This window comes from Haemaphysalis longicornis, unplaced genomic scaffold (genome assembly GCF_048455015.1).
Source record: "Haemaphysalis longicornis isolate Haplotype H1 unplaced genomic scaffold, Haemaphysalis longicornis Haplotype H1 scaffold_19, whole genome shotgun sequence".
Classification (NCBI taxonomy): Eukaryota; Metazoa; Arthropoda; class Arachnida; order Ixodida; family Ixodidae; genus Haemaphysalis; species Haemaphysalis longicornis.
The window spans coordinates 4,440,796-4,446,138 of record NW_027526288.1 but is presented as its reverse complement, the minus strand read 5'-3'; the positions used below and the strand labels follow the sequence as shown (position 1 = coordinate 4,446,138).

Below are 5,343 nucleotides of genomic sequence, written 5' to 3'. Positions count from 1 at the left end.
CTCAAAATCCAAATCTTTGAATACGACCCCCAACCTTATTCTAACATATGCCGCTTCGTCCTCCAGCGTAAACTGCATACTTAGAAAGCACCACAACATTCTACTCCAAAGCCAAAAGTTGCGAAGTGTTTTCCCTGAGCCTCCCCGCGTCGTGTACCGACGTGCGAGAAACATCAGGGATATTGTAACGTCATCTAAGGTCAACACCCCCAGCTTCACAGGCAGCGGACCCTGCAATAAGCCTAGGTGCAAACTATGCCCCATGATGACTAAAGCCTCTGTCGCCACCAGCACCACGTCTTCATTCTCTTTCCAGATAAGAGGAAACTTTGACTGTGACAGCGCAAACATTGTCTACCTTCTTGAATGCACCATATGCCACGCCCAGTACGTTGGTCAAACTGAGAATCCGTTTAGAATGAGAATCAACAACCACCGAGCACACATAAAGTCCCTACCACACCTTCCCCTATCTAAACATGTAAATAATCTAGGCCACCCTTTCCACGCATTCACAGCCACAGTGCTTCAGTCCAATTTCAAAACGCATTATGATCGTGAAGCCCGTGAATCGTACCTTATTTACAAGTTTAACACTGTCTTGAGCGGCATAAATGAAAACACAGGCCGATTGTCTTGCCTGCCCAATCAGGCACCGGAGAAGGCCGATGCAGCGAGCAACTGAGAAACTTTGTTCTGAAAGAGCAACGTTCTTACTTTTTTTTTTATTGGTGTACATATTGTACTTTGTACTGTGTCAGTGTATTGCTTGTGTGTAGTTGCCATACCACATGTACATATATTTCACCATAGTACCCCTTGCTTTATAATTTTTTCTTTATTTGTATGATTATTATTTTGTGTCCTTTTGCACTGAACAATTGCTATCGGGTAGATAAAACGGCTTGTCTTTTCTGTGGTGATATTCTGTTTATAGTTTTTTCTGTGCGTCTGTATGTGGGTATGTAAAGAAATATGATCTTGCGTGAATACTCTTCAAAAACTTCATGTGGCACTGTATATCTCCTTTTTTCTATGTTTTTCGCCTTGTGTTCATTTATTTTCGGTATTTATGTGATCATGCTTAAATTAGCGTTACTTTGCATTGTATTGTCCTTGCATTGCATGACCTCGTGGACGCCTCGTGGCCGGCTGCCACGTTTTTCGCAAGAAAGCGTTTCCGCGATTTCACGCCATGTGAAACCACGTGTTTTCTTCGAACCTCTTTCATCCCCGCACCCCCCTCCCTCTGCGGTTTCCGCGTCCCTCCCGCTAATCCCAATCCCCCTCTTCCTTCCCTCGTTTTCTTTTTTCTTTTTTCCATTTGTTTATGTGTGTTAACGCTTGCACTAGGCATCCGTAATTACCTCTGGGCTTCCCACCCTTTTCTCCTCACCAGTCAATTTCCTCTGGTTCTTTGCATATTTTCTGTATTTTTGAAACTCTCACACCCAGCAGGTTGCCCTACCTGGCACCTGCCGCCAGAAACAGGTCAACAAACGAGCTAAAACGAGCCCCTCCTTAGTTCTCACCTTCTTGCTTTCCCGTCGTGACTTCAGTACCTTGCAATGCCTTCCTCTTATCCTATAGCTTCGCCTGCCTTCATTAGGCCCCTTTCCCCCCTGTTCCCCGGCAGCACTCCAAAAGCCCTCAATCCCCCCCCCCCTTTTTTTTCCACCTTGTGCGTTCTGCGGCTTTTTTGTGTCGCGTAGAGCCTACGTTTTTCTTGCCCCGCCCACAACTGAAATGTATTTAAACCCAACTGATGTGCACTATTTGTATCTTTGAAAAAGACCGGCCCCCGGTCGAAACGTTAGAATAAATGTTATGTTTTCAGTTTGACTTCTCTATCGTATATTTATATGTATATATATATATATATATATATATATATATATATATATATATATATATATATATATATATATATATATATATATATATATATATATATAGCGAATCAGAATAGGAAATGAGGGGCTTGTTGAAAATAAGACAGAATTAAGAATTGGCAGTCAAGAAGACCTCGGAAAGCAAATGGGAGGATTTAGTAGCTCAAGATAAAGAATTTGGAAAATAAGAAAGTGGAGAAAAAATACCCGCCAGGTGGGATCCGAACCCACGACCTCAAGAATACCAGTGTGGTGTGATAACCACTACGCTACCGGCGGGGCTACTTTAGCCTCCACTTTCTTGGGTATTATATGTTCAGGTGTTTTTGTTTCCTGCGCTTGGGGGTGGTAGCCAAGGCCACTCGGAGTGCTCGGGGTGAAGGGGACCTTCTTTTTAACCCCCGGGCCGTGACTCGAGCGTCTACGACATGTCGAGAGTGGTCGACCAGCATTCAACAACCTTAAGCTCCCTATGGCACCAAGACTGCCAGAACAGAGGCCCTCGCTCTGCATGTAGCGAATCAGAATAGGAAATGAGGGGCTCGTTGAAAATAAGACAGAAATAAGAATTGGCAGTCAAGAAGACCTCGGAAAGCAAATGGGAGGATGTAGTAGCTCAAGATAAAGAATTTGGAAAATAACAAAGTGGAGAAAAGCAGGCGGGCATTTTTTCTCCACTCTTATTTTCCAAATTGTTTATCTTGAGCTACTACATCCTCCCATTTTCTTTCCGAGGTCTTATTGACTGCCAATTCTTATTTCTGTCTTATTTTCAAGGAGCCCCTCATTCCCTATTCTGATTCGCTACAAGCATAGTGAGGGCCTCTCTTCTGGCAGTCTTGGTGCCATAGGGAGCTTAAGATTGTTCAACGCTGGTCGACCATTCTCGACATGTCGTAGACGCTCGAGTTACGGCCCGGGGGTTAAAAAGAAGGTCCTCTTCACCCCGAGTAGTACGAGTGTGGCGCTGGCTACCACCCCCAAGCGCAGGAAACAAAAACACCAGAACATATAATACCCCAGAAAGTGGAGGCTAAAGTAGCCCCGCCGGTAGCGTAGTGGTTATCGCACCAGACCGGTATTCTGGAGGTCGTGGGTTCGAATCCCACCTGTCGGGCATTTTTTCTCCACTTTCTTATTTTCCCAGTTCTTTACCTTGAGCTACTACATCCTCCCATTTGCTTTCCGAGGTCTTCTTGACTGCCAATTGTTATTTCTGTTATATATATATATATATATATATATATATAATGCTTTTGGTCACGTTTCTCGCGATGACTGTATGAAAAAAATTATGTGTTCCAAGTTTCCTAGTTTCTACAAAACTGCAATCATACTGGTTTACGACGAGGATCCATTTTCTAAGTTTTGACAGTCCGAATCAGGTTTCCCAGAGCGTTAAGATTTGTAATCCTATTATATTTATTTAGAATAATTGACACAACATGTAGAATTCTCCAGACCACACACGTCTAATGATGACACCTTTTTTATACGAAAATAACTCGTATAGAATGTCAATAATTTTACTAAACTATTCATTAGGAACGTTTGTTATTTGTACAACTACTGTACCGCATTCCTTGTGTATATGTTTTAAAATAACTGGTATGTTTTAAAATAACTGGTATGTTTATGCTCTCCGAAATAACTGGTATGTGCATGATGTCCCTAATTTTACGTAATTATTCATAAGGAACGTTTGTTTATGGTACCGATATTTTTCCACAATCCAAGTAAATGAGGGCAGTGTCGTCTGCTTGCCTTCAGTGCTCAACTTACACCATGTGCCGTTTCAACGGGGGCACGTCATCGAGAGTGCAGTAACCCGATAGTAGTCTAACACTCCGAGAGTTAGGACCGAGATTGTGGAGACTCACACCCGAAATGTCCATCAACCATCCTTCTTATTTGGCAACTTTTGACAGAGACGCGATGCCCAGACCGAATTGGCACATCGAGGACAGCAGGGGAAAATGATTCAGTGATCACATGTTTTTACAGTGAGCAACTACCTGGCCTTGCTAAGACAGGGGCTAGTTCGGCACGTTGGTGCATGTGATACTCCCTGGACGCTAACAGACGCCATGTCAATACTGCTTTGGTTACTCGAATACTCTGCAACACATGTTGCCGGACTGTCCAAGCATGCGAAGTGAAAAGGATCAACTTTGAGATAGGAACAATCAGGCAAATGGAGTATTACGTAAATAAACTAAGCAAGTGACAACAGACACGTGTTATGCATTATTTTGAAACAGTTCTAAATCTATAACCTTATGTTTAATGCTTAGAACACAACACACTATTTATGGAAAATTATTGGAGCACCCATAACTAGCAGGACACGTATGCCATTCACTGAAGAAGTCTAAGAAATCTGGGAAGGGCCACTTAGATGAGAACCTTTTATCCCAAAAAGGCCACGAAAGCTATTATTATAAGAAAACAGGATTAACCTTAAGGCAACGTCACCAAAACCAAACTTTCCAGAAATTCTGATCAAAGTATGCCATTAAAAAAGCCTCATATAGGCCCCCAAGTATGCAGATTCTTACAGCAATACAAACGTCGTTTTTAATATTACCAAATGAGATGGTTGAACTCTTGCTTTCAATGATCGCATCGCAGCGCAGACACTGATGCCAGTTCGCAAATTTGCGCCATTCTTGCCTTCTAAGCCCCAAAACGTAGAGCCTTTCGATCACCTAACAGTGTACCTACAGCGGGCTTTGTCGCAAAACGCGTAGCTCCTGCCATAGCCTATTCATTAAGCCCATTATATTCACTGATTCTTTTGCTGCACAAGGCGTCAACGGTACGCTTCGACGCTTCGTGAACTGCTAAATATAACAAAATATTCTAAAATCAGAAGTTCATCGTGGTGCCCAGGATACTTCCACTTTTGTCATGAATCGCAACGTGAAGTTATTCTCCTTGAAACATCTCGCTGGTGTTTGCTCAAACCAGCGTCACAGACTACTACTTCTTGCTTAGTCGAGTAGGGTTCATACATATTGCCTGAGCTTACCTAAACCGCCAGTCGTAAGCAAACAAGAAACCCATGTCAGCAAACTTTGAGTTGCGTTTGCGATACATTTTCTGCCGATTTATCCCAGAGATGAGGTTGTTTTGTACTTTTTTATTGATCAGTTTCTGAGTCTCTAAAGTTCACAGAAAACGATGCACATTATTCTCTACAGCTCAGACTGAATGTAAATTTTATTCCTGAGTGATATGTGAACATTTACATAGCGCCAGGCCTATGTGCTCTTGGTGATGCTTCATTTTACGAGCGGGGTAGTAATCCGGTATTGCATACTTCTACAACTCTCTTAACATACTTTATTGCGCCACCTATTAAAGTGTCAATTGGATCTGTAGTGAAAGAATTTCATTTTAAAAGCGTTTATTGCTTCATTAAGCTCAATTACATCATCCAGCATTCAGC

The 5,343-nt window shown here is 42.5% G+C and overlaps 1 non-coding gene across 1 annotated transcript; it reads left to right on the top strand.

Moving 5' to 3' along the window:
• Nucleotides 1–2,936: 2,936 nt before the first annotated feature.
• On the top strand, nt 2,937–3,009 carry Trnat-ggu (transfer RNA threonine (anticodon GGU)). Its single transcript has one exon. It is a non-coding gene; the product is annotated as a tRNA-Thr (tRNA).
• The last annotated feature ends 2,334 nt before the right edge of the window (nt 3,010–5,343 follow it).